Raw genomic sequence first — 20,156 nt, forward strand, 5'->3', positions numbered from 1 at the left:
CCTAATTTGGAGTGGTTCTTACCTTTTGGTATATTACTGCCTTTTCTGCAAGAATTGGGTACTTTTGTTGGGACAAACGAGCAAACTCCACTGAATTTTCTGAAATGAGATTCTTGTGGTTTTCGGGTTCGCTCTTGACAAATTCTGAGCAATCAACTGTGTCCTCTACAGAAATTTCACTCATATTGTCGTCCTCATTAAGCTCAGATGCATTTTCAACATCAATTTTATTTTCTGAGCTCAAGTTGGCATTCAATGAGTCAAATTTTTGTACGGTTTCGGTCCTCAGTTTCAGTTTATCATTTTCATCTAAAAGGTTTTTAAGCATGTCCTTATGGTCCTTGGACTTTATGAAAGATTCGATTTTTTCTAGTCCATACATATACGTCGGAATAACATCCTCAGATGAAATAACACTTTCACAATTATACGCTTCAGCATCAATTTCATCCTCCTTAAACTCAAGGAAGGGTAAAATCATGCGATGAATCTTTTGTCCTATTTCACAGTCCAAATGAAGCTGAGTGATATTAGTATAAAGACGTTTAGCAATCAAACAAAAAACATTTCTCTGTTTTAAAAGCTTTAAATTGTCTCTTTGCAAATAAATGTTTTCATCTTTGGTTTTGATTAACTCCGACTCCTTCAGTTCGATCCACATTCTCCGTTCCTCACTCTTCGAAGACACCCTGCTTATTTGGTCAGTTAGGTTAGAATTGGTGACTCGAGTTTGAGTTAAACTACTGTCTAGATGAGAGATTCTTGAATTAACACTTTTTAATTCTTTTTCGTATGAGCATTGTGGGACTTTGAATGAAACAAAAACGGATTGTACCTTCTTGATCAGTTCATCAAGCTTGTTGAACTGCACGCTGAGTGGTTTAGCTGTAAAGCACAAATCCTGTTGCTCCTTCGTGTCTTCATTCCCACCATCAGTGTTGTATCCCCTCATCTGAGATACATCAGATACCATCAAGCATTTTCCACCACTACTCTCTTCTTTCGCCACATAAGCCTTTCCATGAGAAGGCTTCCTCACTTCATCATCTTCAGAGTCGGTTGACCAGACCTCCACGCCAATTTCTTCTGTCTTCGGTTCATCTTTTACCTTTTCAGAACTATAACTTCCCTGCCAATTTTTGTTCTTATTGGTGGGAAATCTTTTCTTGATGAACCTCTTGGGGTTTGACACCATCATAGCATAGTCTTCCGAAGTGAGGTCATAATCCTCCAAGTTGAGGTCTTCTTCTTCCATCACCGCTTTGCTTTTGGACAAAAGGGCCAACGAACCCAAACTTGAGACCACATTTTTCTCCTGTAACACGATCTTTTCTTGAGATTTCAGGATGCCCACCAGTTTCGCCAAAGAGTAGGATTTGAATTGCTCATGCGCTTTAACTATGGACACTACAGCTCTCCACTCAGATCTGAGGCCGTTCAAAAACGTAACCTTCTGCTCAATTAGCTTCCTTTCAATGTCATGTTTAATCATCTTGCTAGGAAGATGATTGAAGCGGTCGAACGTTTGAGTCACGGTTTCTTCGGCTCCCTACTTGAATTCACCAAACTCAGACAAGAGTAAGGTTTGAATCGAGTGTTCAAGATCTTCGTCTGTAGAATACAATTCTCGTAGCCTGTCCCATATTTCTTTTGCAGTTGTGCATGAACTCACCAGCCTAAAAGTATCAGATTGAAGAGCGAATCTGATTAATGTCAATGCTTTGATATTGCACTGAAATTTATCTTTTTCGTCTTGAGCAATATCTTTAACGTCTTTCAAAAGATCATTATACTCCTTCTGAGTTTTAATAATCCTTGAAGTTGATGAATGAGCAAAGGGTCCAGATACTATTTCTTCCCAGATGAGGTATCCATTGTCCTCAGATCCTATAACATAGTCTTCAAAGTGATGTGCCCAGACTTCATAATCATGGGTGTAAAGGATGGGAATCTTCGTTGTTGATCCAATGCTGTTCGAAATATTAATGGGATTGGATTGCGACTCGTCCATGCTTGATCGAATAACCTGTTAAAAGATCAGACTTGTAATGTATTAAATTAGGGCTAAACAATAAATACCGAGCTACGTCAATTATGGGATGACGGCTCAATAAATATCAGTAAATGCGGAATAACCCTAATCAAAACCTTTTTCACAGAAAAGAAGTGTATGAATTACACAGCCTCCTGCTCTGATACCAATTGATAAGTTATGAAACTAACTTGAAGATCATTTGGATCTTTATAACAGGTAAAATGATAAACAAGAAAACTGTAAGAACACAAGAATGGATCAAAGTATGTCGAATGATTAGATCAACAATCCTCAGCAGAGCTCGATGAAGAACTTCCGCTGTAGAGGATTTAGGGTTACAAGAACGATAAAGAAAAATACTCTGATCTATCGTGATAATCTTTTCTATCGTTTTTCTTAATATGCATGCAAGCATATCAATATATACTAAACCCTATCAAGCTCTCGGTTGGACAGGCCCAAACTGGAGTTACAAAACTGGACTATTAAACGAGCCCAATAGACGCAATACATCAAAATGCTACGCTACCCAAGTACATAACAATCAAGGTAATATCTTAAACCCATTATTATATATAATATTGATTATCATATGCTAGATCTAGGGTTTAAAGTCTTGGATGAATTGCATGTACAATAAAGAAACCTAGATCCAAGTATTAGGGTTTGTATGAGCACGTAGGATGTTCTTATGGCAAAAACTCATTAGTGGTATCAGAGCCTTGATTGGTTTCTATTGTTTTGATGCCTTGTATGTTTGTTCAAGTTGCAAAAACGTTTTTTGAGCTCCCTGCCTGATGAACTCGGCGAGTACCACAGTGTACTCGGCGAGTAGGCCTCAACTCGGCGAGTCCAATGTGGTACTTGGCGAGTTCGAGCGTCAGATGGAGCTATTTTCGGGATTTGTTGCTGTTTTACTCATGGATACTTGCCTTATCTGTTTTAGATCATTAAAATCCGATTTTATACATATTTATGAGTATATCCTTGATTAAACAAAAGATAATTACCAATTGATTGGATAATAACTTCCTTATATGATAAAGTTTGATTATTTGTATTAATTGGGTAACTTACTTGTGTTATGAAAAGTTTCAATTTTTCCCCTTTAGGTTTTATAGTTTAAATTTGAACACAAAAGTTTTGTTTTGAAATTTAAATAGTTGAAACCCTAATGTTTTGAAAAAGGTTTCAAAACTTGCCCTCAAGTTTTGGAATTTAAATTTTGATTAAAAGGTTTTATTTTGAAATATTTAAATTCTAAACCCTAATGTTTTGAAATGTTTCAAAACTTTCCCTCAAGTTTTGGAATTTAAAAGTTGATTAAAAGTTTAATTTTGGAATGTTAAATTCTAAAACTCTAATATTGTTTTGAAAAGTTCAAATCACACCCTTATGGTTTTATTAATTAATTAAGGTTTATAATTAAAAGAGATTTAATAAAGCCATATAGTTTTTGGTTTACAATTTAATTAAATTATAAGTGTAATTATTAAATTAGATCACCTAGTATTTTAAAAGTGTAAAATACGCCCTATACTATATATAACATTAAAAGTATAACATTATATATATGTATAAGTAAAAGTCAGTCTTACCGTTAGTAGGCCTCATTCACAAAGCTGGTCTATAAGGGGTGTTTAAGGAAATTGCCTATAAAATGGCGATTGAATGGGTATCCACTCTTACCCACCGCACTCTTGACTAGTGGAGGGTCGTTAGCCGAATGGGTAGGATAGGACAGAAACCTTCCATTAAAAGTATAATGAAATACAAAAGTAACTAAATGCTTTTATAAAATTCTCAGTCTTAGTTACTTTAGGCAAAATTGAATTGATGTAATTCCATGAAATTACACTTTGTGCCCTTGCGAAGACATTAGTGGAGAGCGTGTGGTTAACCGGCACACTAAATGGTTCTAAGCAAAGGTAGCAAAGGGTGACTCAATGTTTGTCATAGTTCGGTGGAGCGTGTGTGGTTAATGTGACAACCCCAAATCTATTCCCATTACAAATCTCATCTTCACTAACGGAATGCGTCATTATACATTATTTTCTGTAATATTTGGAATCGTCAATAACCGAATATCTAGTTATATGCATGTCTTGATATTATCATAAGTAAATATAACTTGTATGTGTTAACCCCGTTTAACCTAATAGAGTTATATTACTTTTTCAGCCACTTCACCCGGGTAAAAAGTTTTAACCTTCTTAAACTTTAAGCATCGGGTAGCCGTGTATCAGGTACGATACCCGAGGCATATGAAATGAGTGTAAACAACATTTGAACACTCTTTTACCACACATTCACTCTCTCTCACTACTTTCTCTCTCTAGACCCGAACCCTACTCCAAAACCGTGATTTCCGGCTTCCAAACGTAAGGATTTATTCCCTATCTTATTCTAAACATACTTCATTGTAATTAGAGACCAAAAATCATAGAAAACAAGGATCAAAAGGGAGTTTACGGTCTAAGAAGTGCCTTAGGCCGTAAACCCCTAAAAACATGCCAAAAACCTCATTTTTCCTTCCTTTAAGCTTATGGACTAATTAAAACATATACCTAGGAGAGTTTGGACATTAAAACACAAGGATTTGAAGCTTAAAAAGGAGTTTACGGCCCAAGCTTGTGCTTAGGCCGTAAACACCCCAAAAACCCCAAAAACCCTTGTTAAAAACCCCAAAAACTCATCTAGGGTGTTTAGTAATTTAGTCTTGACACTAGGGAATATTTAAATGCATTAAACAACATCATTTGAGGACAAAAAGAGGAGTTTACGGCCAAGGCTAAGCTTGGGCCGTAAACACCCAAGTTTTTTGTGTCAAACAAGTCCGAAAACTTATCTAATGCATGTAAGGAATTTAGCTAAGGCCCTTGGATGTGTGTTGTACCATTAAACTTTCCATTTTGAGGCCAAAAGAAGAGTTTATGGCCAAGGATATTCTTGGGCCGTAAACTCCCCAATATTTAAGCCAAAATGTCCCAAAACTCCTTATAAGGCCTTCTAGTATTTATCTAAGATGAAGGAAGGGGTGTTGTACCATTTAAACAACCATTTTGATGGATTAAATGGAGTTTACGGCCTAAGAACAATCCTTGGCCGTAAACTCCCCAAAATGTCACCAAATGAGAGATTAAACCCTCCATATTAGTTCAAGACATTTGCTAGTAAATTAGGGAAGTGAAATATGGGCATTAAACTTGCATTTTGGAGGACCACATGAGTTTACGGCCAAGCCTAGGCGGATTACGGCCGTAAACTCCCAAGGAGTGGCCTTTGGGCCGTAAAATCCGAGGGAGTGAACTCATGGACCCTCCCGTAAATCATTCATGGCCTTGTACCACTCCCGGGAACCCCTTCTAGGCCCTAAAACCCCGAAACGATGCTAGAATGCCCAAATATTATAATGAAAAGCATAAGATGATTAACTTCTTGTAAAATACATATTTCATATGAAATTAGGGTCCTAAAAAGGTGCTCAAGTCGTTATTTGGTACCAAACGCTCAACCGACACATTTACCCGATTTACCCGATTCACCCGATTTACGCGATTTCAGGTGAGTTCATACCCCTTTAATGAATCTTTCAAATGTTTTAAATGTTTTAGGTGGGAGATACAAGTTACTTATATATGTTTATGGAAAGTTTTACAGAATGATTTTCCACGTTACGAGGATTAATCACATGTGATTCACTATCCTTAGTTCAAATCACATGTGATTTATCAGTATGCCTTATAAACAGGTTTTTACATTTTCCAAACTATTTTTGGACAGCAAGCCAGATTTTAAATGTTCTTTTGGAAAATACTTTTATTAAATCAATTTACTTATGAAATGTAACCACTCTGATATATTTATATAAGTAAGACTTGGAGGACTTAGGACCGATATCTCGCCTTATTTCCTGTTCTTGTTTGATTGTGGGCTTAGGGTAGTAGTTATCTGTCCGACTGTCGTTGATTTCTTAGTTATATAGCTTGTATATTAGAATGGGATACGAATAATTCTCTTTCACCAAAATACTAAAGTCACTAACCTGTCAAGAACCATCCACACTAAGATAACTATAATAGGTATAGTTAATGTTGCTACTGCTACTACTCGCTAAAGTCACTACTCTCTACACTATAATACTCACTATTACTAGACAATACACTAGTAAGAGAATACAATATGATCAATACTAAAAGATTTCTACACTATAACAGAAGAGAAAACACTAAAAAAACAATAATACACTAACCCGCTACGAGATACTCTATTCGCTACCCACTACGCCCGGAGTTTTCCGGCAGGAAGACGACACTACATGTATAGATCTATACGGGGCAGACGCTATTACATCCCGACTGATAATTTCAGTCCGCGCCGTGCAGGCCCAGGGATGCCACTACTTCACTATACTGTGCATGACTGGAAAGGTCATGGGATCCACTATTATCCTCACTAGTAGAAATATACAAGGAATACACTATAACTACACTAAAATATTACACTAAACGCTAAACTACATCCCGAAGTAAGTAAGTATCTATCACTAAAGGAAGCTTTCACCACTATCAATGATTACATGCTTAACCTATTCTATCACATTACTATTTGGAGATTTGCTAATATACTTTTACATTAAATTGTTTTCAAAAAGGAAGAATGCATACTTTTAACAGATTTTCACTTACAATGTATTTGCTGGAAAATTGGGATTTTCTAGGTTTCTATTGCTTATGAATATAAAAGGGCGCATTTTTCGCACCATTGCTTGTATACAAAAACTCACACTAAACTCTTATGAACTCACCAGCTTTATGCTGATATTCGTTTTCAAAATAACTTGTATCTTCAGGTCAAAGATAGACAGGTACAGACGCAGCACTTTTGGAGAAGGTGGAGCACACAAGATCCATCTCTTATTTTTGATTTTCTTTTGGGTGATTGTTAAACATTACAAAACACACTTGTAATTAAATTCACTATGCAAATGCAATGGTTGTATGTTTCCTTGTTTTTACTATTATACAATTGTGATGATACTATACATGACGTCCTCCACCCCGAAACGTATTCCGCCGTTATCGGTTTTGGGGTGTGACAGATTGGTATCAGAGCATTGTTTATAGTGAATCAAGTATATCATCCTATAAAAGATATACGAACTATAAATACTTCGGGACTAAAACACTCTGACCAAAAATATATACTGTTAAGTATCTAAAAGATCTAACTAAGTATATATATATATATATATATATATATATATATATATATATATATATATATATATATATATATACACACACATCACTATAAAACAGCGAAGTCAGTATCATCCTAGAACAAAACGAAAGTATTAAGATTGTTGGACATCACAATTGGGTTTAGAGACATATAGTCACATTCAGGGTGATGTAGCCTGATCAACTACGTTTTCCAGAGAGTGACTAGCATGTGCCTAAGTTTGGTTGTGATGTTGCAACAAGTCTAAAACTTACCAACAATATCATAATAACGCTACCATAAGAATACTATAGGAGTATTCTGTATCTCTAGATTATACGTATGTGATAACAAAAAGGGGTCGTTACTAGTAGGACAATAGTTGCTAAGTGGATACATCACGATTACATGTGATTAAGGCATTATAGACTCAGAATCTGCAGCCTTTGCTTCATTCCCTGTTCTTGTTTGATTGGGGGTCTGAAGTTAGGGTGGTTTATTCGAAGGACTATCTTGCTTCGGTTACATGTAATCGGTATGCACTATGCAAGTATTGGGTCGACTAATAATGATTCATCCTATAAGTATCTTAGAATAGTACGTCCATTAATCCTCTTTTCCCCCTTTCTCGCGTAGATAGCATGGCTGGCTTCCACCTACCCGGCGATCCGTACTTTCCGAATCAGGGCAATGGAGGATGGCTCGAAGAGGAGTCAGACGATGATCACCCGATTCCTTTGGATGATCATCATGCTGAAGGCTTCTCGGATAGCTCGAGCTCCGAGCCAGAAGTCAACAACCAACCTCCTGAAGCCCCGAACCCTAACCCCCGACCGGCATTTCAGGGCCCCACCCCTATGTGGGCAATATCCTTGCACTGATGGAGCGAGGAGCAGGGTCATCCCTTGCCTTACAATGGAGACCGAAGCTTCTACAACATAGGCGAAGGAGGATTAGCTAATCGGGTTCTACCCATCATGATCCGAAGGATTGCCAGGAATGTTGAGCAAAGTCAAGCTGCTATTGGTCGAGTTGTAGAAGTGGATGCCAACTCAAATCTCAACACTGTTCGCATCCGTCAGCTCGAAGAATCCGTGGACAGGACAAGGAGGACCAACGAGACTCTGCAGCATCAGCTGGCTGCATCCCGAGCTGAAGTTAGGGAACTCCGAGCACGCCAAAGGACTCATGAGCGACACCTTCAAGAAGTTATGCGTCAACTAGCGGATCTGAGGATTCGCCCAACAAGCAGCCGTCGCCAGTAGAAGACGTCTAGTTACCTCACTCTTTTGTTTAAAAGGACTAGCCTTTTATCTCTATGTTCCGTAGGTCTCTTGTCTGTAAACATCCCTAGTTTAAAAGTACTCTAGTTGAACCTCTAAACTGCCAACATTTTCTCCATGGTATGATGTAAGACCTACTGCTAGGTCAATTTTCATGAACTTGTGTTGCATCATTAATACCAGTATATTGGCAGTTGATTTCTCTCTTGCTATGACTCTCATACTGATTTTGGATTATGTTGATTTAATCCATGGAACACTCTGTTCATATTCGCAATAGGCTCTTACTATTGCTATCATTTCTATGGTTTTCCAGCGAAGGATGCCTCCTAGAAAGCGTCCAAACCGACGAAGACCAGCTACTCAAACCCCTCCCCCACCACCTCCTCCTCCTCAGTTCGATCCGGTGTTGTTCCAAACGGCTGTGACTGCGGCTGTAACAGCAGCCATGGCCCAAATGAACTCGGTTGATGCGAGCGGTGGGAATTCTAGATTTGGTGAAGTCCACCAGCGAGTGCAGGGATGCACTTATAAGGACTTCATGAATTGTAAACCTGCCTTCTTTGATGGTACCGGAGGGATCCTGGCATTGTCCCAATGGTTCGAAAGAACCGAAGCTGTATTCGAGATGTGCTCTTGTCCCGAAGAGAGCAAAATCAAGTTCGCTACTGCTACCCTCACTAACAGGGCCTTGTCATGGTGGAACGGCCATGTCAACGCACTCTCCTTGGTCACAGCCAATGCCATGGGCTGGGACACTCTAAAAGATCTTATGAGAGGAGAGTACTGCCCTAGGGGCGAAGTTCAGAAGGTTGAGGAAGAACTCTGGAACCTCGGGATGAAGGGGACCGACATAACGGCTTACACTGCCAGGTTTTGCGACTTGGCGGCTATGTGTCCCAATATGATTCCGTCCGAAAGCAAGAAAATTGAACGGTACATCTAGGGTTTAGTGCCCCCGTATCGAGGAAATGTTCTGGCTTCACGCCCTACCACTTTCGACAGCGCCAAGGAATTGGCCCAGAGTCTGATCAACCACGAAATCTCCTCCACTCCAGCAACAACAACCACAACAACCATTGCACCATCCGGATCATCTGATAGAAAAAGGAAACGATGGGATAAGAAGAAGGGCAAGAAAACTCAAACCGCCTCCAAGGACCAGCAAATTGTGGCGGTCCATGCTGCCACCACCCCAGCCGCACCAGCTGCTCCAGCCCCACCAAAAGCTTACAGTGGAACTTGCCTAAGTGTCCCAAGTGCCCTTTCCTCCACAACGGTCCTTGCCGTGAATTGCAGTGTTCCAACTGCGAACGAAAAGGCCATACTGTCCGATTTTGCAAGGCCCCTCCCAAACCTATCGCACGGGTTCCTGGTACGGGAGTGACCCCAACTTGTTATGGCTGCGGTGAAGCGGGCCATTTTAAGAAGAACTGTCCGAAGGCTGCAAACGCTGGGGGAACTGGAAGGTTACTCGCTATCGGTCACAATGAAGCGGTAGCTGATTCCACGGTGGTCACGGGTACGTTTCTTCTCAACAACTCTTATGCCTATGTCTTATTCGATAGTGGTGCAGAAAGAAGCTTCATAAATCAAAACTTTAAACACTTACTCAAACAAACCCCTCAACCACTAAAAGAAACATTCGTTGTAGAAATGGCTAATGGGAAGACAGAAAGCTCTAATGAAATCTATATAGGTTGTACTATCACGTTAGATGATCACCCCTTTTTAATTGATCTTATACCAGTCTCAATAAAAAATTTCGATGTCATTGTTGGTATGGATTGGTTAAGTCTTCACTACGCCGATATCCTATGCTCCGACAAAGCCATTCGCCTGAACCTTCTGAATCGCGAAACCCTATTGATATACGAAGATAAGCAAAGTACGAGCCTTCGTATCATCTCTAGTATCCAGGCTCAGAAATACTTGCGCAAGGAATATCGCGCCTTTCTTGCTCACGTTGTCGATACTAACCAGAAATTGAAAGATCCAAAAGACATTCCTGTAGTATGCGATTTCCCTGATGTCTTCCCGGAAGATCTTCCAGGCCTACCTCCCAAACGACAGGTTGAATTCAGAATCGACCTAATCCCAGGAGCTACCCCCGTAGCTAAGCCGCCCTACCGTCTAGCGCCCGCTGAAATGCAAGAGCTATCCAGTCAACTCAACGAACTGCTCAGTAAAGGCTTTATAAGACCGAGCTTCTCACCTTGGGAGCTCCGGTCTTGTTCGTGAAGAAAAAGGATGGATCGTTTCGGATGTGCATCGATTATAGGGAACTCAATAAACTCACGGTCAAAAATCGCTATCCTCTCCCTCGTATCGACGATCTATTCGACTAACTCCAAGGAGCAAGTTACTTCTCCAAGATTGATCTTAGATCCGGGTATCATCAGTTACGGGTGCTTGAGGAAGATGTCCCGAAGACAGCCTTCCGAACCCGATACGGGCATTTTGAGTTCGTAGTGATGCCCTTTGGGCTGACTAACGCCCCCGCAGTATTCATGGACTTGATGAATAGGGTGTGTCGTCCATATCTAGATCAGTTCGTCATCGTCTTTATTGATGACATACTTGTCTACTCCCGGAGCGAGGAAGAGCATAGAAATCATTTACGATTAGTCCTGAAACGCTACGATCCGAGAAGTTGTATGTGAAGTTCTCTAAGTGCGAGTTTTGGATCCGAAGAGTTGAATTCTTAGGGCACGTGGTCAGTGAAGACGGAATCCACGTGGACCCCTCCAAAATTAAAGCTATTGAGAACTGGTCAGCACCGAAGACACCTACAGAAATTCGTCAATTTTTAGGCCTCGCTGGCTACTACCGCAGATTCATCCAAAATTTCTCTCGAATTGCGAAGCCTCTCACTATGCTAACTCAGAAGGGTGTATCATTCGACTGGGAAGAGAAACAGGAGAAGGCATTTCAGACCCTGAAGCGAGCCCTATGCATCGCACCAGTATTATCCCTTCCCGAAGGGACATAAGATTTCGTCGTATACTGTGATGCATCCAATCAGGGGCTCAATTGTGTCTTGATGCAACGAGACAAGGTTATCGCCTATGCCTCGAGACAGCTAAAGAACCATGAAGTGAACTACACTACTCACGACCTCGAGTTAGGAGCGGTCGTCTTTGCACTAAAAATCTGGAGACACTACTTGTATGGGACCAAGAGCGTGGTGTACACTGATCATAAAAGCCTCCAACATATACTAAACCAAAAAGAACTCAACATGAGACAGCGTCGATGGGTCGAGCTACTTAACGATTACGACTGTGAAATTAGATATCATCCGGGGAAAGCCAACATAGTAGCTGACGCCCTGAGTAGAAAGGAATATTCCGGTCGAAGGACCAAGTCGTTGACAATGACTATCCATTTGCATCTATTCACACAGATCAAAGAGGCTCGGCTAGAAGCCTTAAAGCCCGAGAACGTGATAGGAGAATCCCTACGCGGAATGGATAAAAATCTGGAGGTTAAGGGTGACGGAGCCTACTACTTCATGGACCGAATCTGGACTCCACGCCATGGAGGTTTCAGAGACTTGGTTATGAGGGAAGCACACAACACTCGTTACTCCGTTTACCCGGGTTCAGATAAGATGTATCTGGATCTCAAAAAGTTATACTGGTGGCCGAACATGAAAGCGGAGATCGCTACCTTTGTGAGTAAGTGCCTTACTTGCACGAAGGTCAAAGTCGAATATCAAAAGCCATCAGGAATCCTCCAACAACCTGAGGTACCAGAATGGAAGTGGGAGCGAATCACAATGGACTTCATCACCAAACTGCCCAAAACAACAGGTGGATTAGATACTATTTGGGTCATCGTTGACAGGTTGACCAAGTCTGCCCACTTTCTACCCATTAGGGAGACGGACAAGATGGAGAAGCTCACTAGAACTTACATAAAAGAAATAGTGCGACTGCATGGCGTCCCTATATCTATTATATCAGACAGAGATAGTAGATTCACCTCTAGATTTTGGCAATCATTGCAAAAGGCACTAGGAACGAGGCTGGACATGAGTACAGCCTACCATCCGCAGACTGACGGACAAAGTGAGAGGACGATCCAAACCTTAGAAGACATGCTGCGAGCTTGTGTGATCGACTTCGGGAAATCGTGGGATACACACTTGCCTCTTGTGGAGTTTTCCTACAACAATAGTTATCATACGAGCATCAAGGCAGCTCCATTCGAAGCCCTCTACGGCCGGAAGTGCAGATCCCCTTTGTGCTGGGCTGAGGTGGGAGACACTCAGTTAGCTAAAGGACGAGTTCCTGACAGCGCCCTCACTGGTCCGGAGATCATTCGAGAGACGACCGAGAAGATTGTGCAGATACGTGAACGACTAAAAGCCGCTAGGGATCGGCAGAAAAGCTACGCCGACAAACGAAGAAAACCCTTGGAATTCCAGGTGGGAGATCAAGTCCTTTTGAAGGTCTCGCCCTGGAAAGGCACGATACGCTTCGGAAAACATGGAAAGTTAAACCCAAGGTACATAGGGCCTTTTGAGATTCTCGCCAGAATCGGCCCTGTAGCTTACAAACTAAACTTACCCCACGAGCTAAGTAACATACATCCTACCTTCCACGTCTCAAACTTGAAGAAATGTTTGTCTGATGAGACTCTCGTGATTCCCCTCGACGAGATCGAAATCAATGAGAGCCTCAACTTCGTGGAAGAGCCGGTGGAGATTTTGGATCGTGAAGTAAAACGGACGAAACAAAGCCGCATCCCAATTGTGAAGGTTCGGTGGAACGCCAAGCGGGGACTGGAATTCACTTGGGAGCGCGAGGATCAAATGAAACTCAAATATCCTCACCTCTTCGCTTAATAGTATTATAATAACTTATCTGTCTGAATTCTAAATTTCGGGACGAAATTCCCCTAACGGGGGGATGATGTGACAACCCCAAATCTATTCCCATTACAAATCTCATATTCATTAACGGAATGCGTCATTATACGTTATTTTCTGTAATATTTGGAATCGTCAATAACAGAATATCTAGTTATATGCATGTCTTGATATTATCATAAGTAAATATAACTTGTATGTGTTAACCCCGTTTAACCTAATAGAGTTATATTACTTTTTCAGCCACTTCACATGGGTAAAAAGTTTTAACCCTGTTAAACATTAAGCATCGGGTAGCCGTGTATCGGGTACGATACCCAAGGCATATGAAATGAGTGTAAACAACATTTAAACACTCTTTTACCAGACATTCACTCTCTCTCACTACTTTCTCTCTCTAGACCCGAACCCGACTCCAAAACCGTGATTTCCGGCTTCCAAACGTAAGGATTTATTCCCTATCTTATTCTAAACATACTTCATTGTAATTAGAGACCAAAAATCATAGAAAACAAGGATCAAAAGGGAGTTTACGGCCTAAGAAGCCCCTTAGGCCGTAAACCCTAAAAACATGCCAAAAACCTCATTTTTCCTTCCTTTAAGCTTATGGACTAATTAAGACATATACCTAGGAGAGTTTGGACATTAAAACACAAGGATTTGAAGCTTAAAAAGGAGTTTACGGCCCAAGCTTGTGCTTAGGCCGTAAACACCCCAAAAACCCTTGTTAAAAACCCCAAAAACTCATCTAGGGTGTTTAGTAATTTAGTCTTGACACTAGGGAATGTTTAAATGCATTAAACAACATCATTTGAGGACAAAAAGAGGATTTTACAGCCAAGGCTAAGATTGGGTCGTAAACACCCAAGTTTTTTGTGTCAAACAAGTCCCAAAACTTATCTAATGCATGTAAGGAATTTAGCTAACGCCCTTGGATGTGTGGTGTACCATTAAACTTCCCATTTTGAGGCCAAAAGAAGAGTTTATGTCCAAGGATATTCTTGGGCCGTAAACTCCCCAATATTTATGCCAAAATGTCCCAAAACTCCTTATAAGGCCTTCTAGTATTTATCTAAGATGAAGGAAGGGGTGTTGTACCATTTAAACAACCATTTTGATGGATTAAATGGAGTTTATGGCCTAAGAACAATCCTTGGCCATAAACTCCCCAAAATGTCACCAAATGAGAGATTAAACCCTCCATATTAGTTCAAGACATTTGCTAGTAAATTAGGGAAGTGAAATAGGGCATTAAACTTGCATTTTGGAGGACCACATGAGTTTACGGCCAAGCCTAGGGGGCTTACGGCCATAAACTCCCAAGGAGTAGCCTTTGGGCCGTAAACTCCAAGGGAGTGAACTCATGGACCCTCCCGTAAATCATTCATGGCCTTGTACCACTCCCGGGAACCCCTTCTAGGCCTTAAAACCCCGAAACGATGCTAGAATGCCCAAATATTATAATGAAAAGCATAAGATGATTAAATTCTTGTAAAATACATATTTCATATGACATTAGGGTCCTAAAAAGGTGCTCAAGTCATTATTTGGTACCAAACGCTCAACCGACACATTTACCCGATTTACCCGATTCACCCGATTTACGCGATTTTCAGGTGAGTTCATACCCCTTTAATGAATCTTTCAAATGTTTTAAATGTTTTAGGGGGGAGATACAAGTTACTTATATATGTTTATGGAAAGTTTTACAGAATGATTTTCCACGTTACGAGGATTAATCACATGTGATTCACTATCCTTAGTTCAAATCACATGTGATTTATCAGTATGCCTTATAAACAGGTTTTTACATTTTCAAAACTATTTTTGGACAGCAAGCCAGATTTTAAATATTCTTTTGGAAAATACTTTTATTAAATCAATTTACTTATGAAACGTAACCACTCTGATATATTTATATAAGTAAGACTTGGAGGACTTAGGACCGATATCTCGCCTTATTTCCTGTTCTTGTTTGATTGTGGGCTTAGGGTAGTAGTTATCTGTCCGACTGTCGTTGATTTCTTAGTTATATAGTTTGTATATTAGAATGGGATACGAATAATTCTCTTTCACCAAAATACTAAAGTCACTAACCTGTCAAGAACCATCCACACTAAGATAACTATAATAAGTATAGTTAATGTTGCTACTGCTACTACTCGCTAAAGTCACTACTCTCTACACTATAATACTCACTATTACTAGACAATACACTAGTAATAGAATACACTATGATCAATACTAAAAGATTTCTACACTATAACAGAAGAGAAAACACTAAACAAACAATAATACACTAACCCGCTACGAGATACTCTATTCGCTACCCACTACGCCCGGAGTTTTCCGGCAGGAAGACGACACTACATGTATAGATCTATACGGGGCAGACGCTATTACATCCCGAATGATAATTTCAGTCCACGCCGTGCAGGCCCAGGGATGCCACTACTTCACTATACTGTGCATGACTGGAAAGGTCATGGGATCCGCTATTATCCTCACTAGTAGAAATATACAAGGAATACACTATAACTACACTAAAATATTACACTAAACGCTAAACTACATCCCGAAGTAAGTAAGTATCTATCACTAAAGGAAGCTTTCACCACTATCAATGATTACAGGCTTAACCTATTCTATCACATTACTATTTGGAGATTTGCTAATATACTTTTACATTAAACTGTTTTCAAAAAGGAAGAATGCATACTTTTAACAGATTTTCACTTACAATGTATTTGCTGGAAAATTGGGATTTTCTAGGTTTCTATTGCTTATGAATATAAAAGGGCGCATTTTTCGCACCATTGCTTGTATATAAAAACTCACACTAAACTCTTATGAACTCACCAGCTTTATGCTGATATTCGTTTTCAAAATAACTTGTATCTTCAGGTCAAAGATAGACAGGTACAGACGCAGCACTTTTGGAGAAGGTGGAGCACACAAGATCCATCTCTTATTTTTTATTTACTTTTGGGTGATTGTTAAACATTACAAAACACACTTGTAATTAAATTCACTATGCAAATGCAATGGTTGTATGTTTCCTTGTTTTTACTATTATACAATTGTGATGATACTGTACATGACGTCCTCCACCCCGAAACGTATTCCGCCGTTATCGGTTTTGGGGTGTGACAGTTAACCAGCACATCGAATAGGTGACTGTAACATGTGGGGGCACCATGTAGATTTTCATGGTTATTCACACCCGCTTTGTGATCCTCGGCATCCCAGTCACAAACTAGAGGGGCATATCGAGATTTAAACATGCCATTGAAAAGTTCAATGAATCTCAAAGGATCTAGGAGTTTTCAATACGTTTAAAACTTAATCTGTTTTTCGTTTTTCATGGTGGAAAATTAGTGAATCCTCATTCACTTACCTTCAAATGTTCTGCAATTTGGGTTACGGCATCCCTCTCCCGAGTTGTGGAATATTGTGTTGGGTCCTCGCCCTAGTAGATCATTTGGTTGATTTACCAAGGACTCAATAAATCAACTAACTTGAATTTATTTTCTCCCGTTTTGTAGATGTCAAAGTATGACAATCATGGTCTTCCCAAATTTCAAGGAAAAGGTGTTCCTGCTGAAATTAAGCTATTCCGCTATTCGAGAAAAGAATCAAAGTGGACTAGTTTGATTTCACTTCCTCCTCCTCCTCCAATTACTCTCCCTAACCCACAAGATCGAAGAATTGAAAGGTTCAATGTCACTAAAGCCCTATTGGAAATGAAACATGAAGACGGTAAACCCGTGTGTGCCCACGTTCTAGGAATGAAATCACACATCGATAGCTTGATTATGTTGGGTGTGTCATTCCTTGATAAGTTGGCTGTAGACTGGGTTCTGCAGTCACTCCCTGAATCATATAATGAGTTCGAAAGAAAGTATTATATGATGGATCATGACGCAAACCTCATTGACCTAACTTACATGCTCATTGCTGCTGAATCAGAAATGATTTGGCAAAGCAATGGAGCATATTTTTTGGGAAAGTCAACCAACCATGCTTCTGAGGACGTTCTAGGAGAACCGACCTGCGTTTGTTGCCAAGAGAAAGGGCGTTGGATACAAGTCTGCCCTAAGAGCCTGAAGAGTCCAGAATATGGGAGTGTTAAAGAGTATGGTTGTGCTTCAGGTAAAATCCACTATCTAACTCCATTAAGTTCCTATTCGTTGATTCTTAATACATGATGTGATAAGATTGCGTTTGAATGTTTTGCAGGATCAGTGAAAAAAGAGGAAGCTTGATGGAAAAGAAAAATGAGTCTAATCACAAAGAAATGGATCTCGATCGCATGGACTTGAAGATTAGATTTTGAGCTTAGAAAGTTATGACAGAATTGTTGGGAATATTTGATTACATAGTTTTTCAGTTGATTTTGCATTGTAAGGACAAATGTTTTCCGTTGCTGTTATAAATAAAAATAGATTTTCGTTTGACTCATTTATTTATTTCCTTGCAATAAAACCGTTATGAAATATTGATGTTTGCATATTTCTACAACGAATGGATGTGATTCTTAATTATGATAATTGTGGAAATGTCGAGAATTTACCAAATAGGGAGAGTTTCTCATCGCCTAAGTTTCAATTGGAAAGAAACTTGGAATCATGCAACTTGGTTGCATGATGAATGAGAAATTTCATATTTGGAAATTAGACTAAGTCGTTGACAAAGTGTCAAATGAAGGACTTGGAGATCGAGTACACAAAGTTGTGTGTTGATCAAGTCCACCACAAGAGTAACAAAGATATTCATCATGATTTACTAAAGGTTTAGTAAATATGATTATACTTATAAGATTAAGTGTAATTCTGAATTGATTGAAAAGGTTTAAATCAATAGAAGTACGAATAAGAAGAATCAAGTAGGCAGAAAGATAAAAGTTTCTTTATTCTAGGAAGAAGGGAGAGTACCTTTTATGTTTTGTGATAGGTCTTAATGATTAAGAACCATATCTCAATTCATCCTCTAAGTGAGTCTTAGTACAATTGTATGTCTGAGAAGAGAAATCAAGAATTGAAGAAATGGTTAAATCAAGAAGTCAATCATACTTCGTTCCAAAACAAGTCTTAAAGTTAAGATTGTGACATTGAATGACAAGTCTTAAGAAGGTTTATAACATTCATCAAATGTAGAATTTAGGAAAAGGTTTTCTTATTCTTGCACATTTGAAATTGGAAAGTTGTGATGTCTTGGATAAGACAAAGACCAACTAGGACCAATTTATGAAGTGTTTTGTATTGATAAAAGCTACACTAACTCTTGAATATTTGTTTGTCAAGAAATGCTTATTGACAAGAGAATCTTATAAGTCAAGGAGTCAGTGGGAGTCTTAATGGTCTTGAAAGGTTTCAAGAATAAATCAAAATAAACCTTATCGATCATCATTAGCACACGAGTTGAGGTTTACAACCTATCGTGTTGACATAATCTTGTTTTCTGTACCGTTCCAATTGAGTTACTTATGCATGTGAGTTCTATGAGTTCTCATTTGAACGCATAAAAAGGCAGGTACCTTGATCAATGAAAAGTACATTGATAGGAAAGGGTGAGCTGCTTAACTACTTGGAAGACATGGTAGGCAGCCGTGTTACCGTAAGGCAAGAAATCAAGATTGAGAAGGCTCGCTCCATATGAGTTTGAATTTGTCATAAACTTTGGTTTTAACAAATTCACATGGACAGGAACACATACACCATTAAAATCTAAGTGTCATAAGATTCCTCCTTCATGAAAATGACTGGGAGGAAATACTTTCACTAAGAAAGGTTTTAAGAGGATAGTGATTGTGAAAATTGCATTCTGCACCGTGTCCCATACGCTTTGGGTATCAGATAGATTGCAAATGCTATAATATTTGACCATTCTAAAATTTTCCAAATGTCTAGCACATTTAGAGGGAAAAGGGACTAGAATTGGTTTTCACTGAGATAATTAAACAACTACCGAAGGACGATCCAAAGCTTGCTAAGGATTGGTCGCTTGTGAGTAGTTGGAAGTATGATATTGGATGGAGCATATAGACATTATTATGAATAGATAAGATTCTATTAAGAAGTAGTTGTGATATGGTAAGTATGGGAAGGTTTCCATATTGGGAGTTGGATATTGAGAATCTATGTCTAGATTAGAGACTTTTATGCAAAAGGATGTTCAAAGGAATGTACTTTGATTGAGAGACATCACATTTATGGAATTGTCTTGTAACAATTTCCGATAGAGAGTTTTGTAATTCATTGGCAATAGTCATTGTGACCTTAGCGCAGTGACGTTACAAAAGGATCATTGGATAAAATGTTAGAATCTAACGTATTCTACAAGTAGCAAGAATTTGATATTCTTACACTTGTGATAAGGATTGGGAGTTGTGAAATGAGTGTGATTAGAAATGTGTTCATTTGACCTATTTCACTAAGTAAGGATCATTGTGTGCATGCTAAGAGCATGGGACAAGTATAGTTATAATTCAAATAAGAAGTTGATTACACGAAACAACAAATAATGAGTAATCCATATGGTGATAAATAAAAGGTGTTTTATTTATACTCAAAGGTTTGAGGCCATAAGCAATTGTTTGTTGCAACATTCATGAGTGCTTATGATTTGAGCATTGGATTAAACCCACGCTCACTTAGATCACTTCATGAATTGTATCACGAGTGATTGGTGAGACGATAACATTTTATATTCTTGAAACCGAGATGTGTGAGTTGTATCT

This window comes from Lactuca sativa, chromosome 7 (genome assembly GCF_002870075.4).
Source record: "Lactuca sativa cultivar Salinas chromosome 7, Lsat_Salinas_v11, whole genome shotgun sequence".
Lineage (NCBI taxonomy): Eukaryota > Viridiplantae > Streptophyta > Magnoliopsida > Asterales > Asteraceae > Lactuca > Lactuca sativa.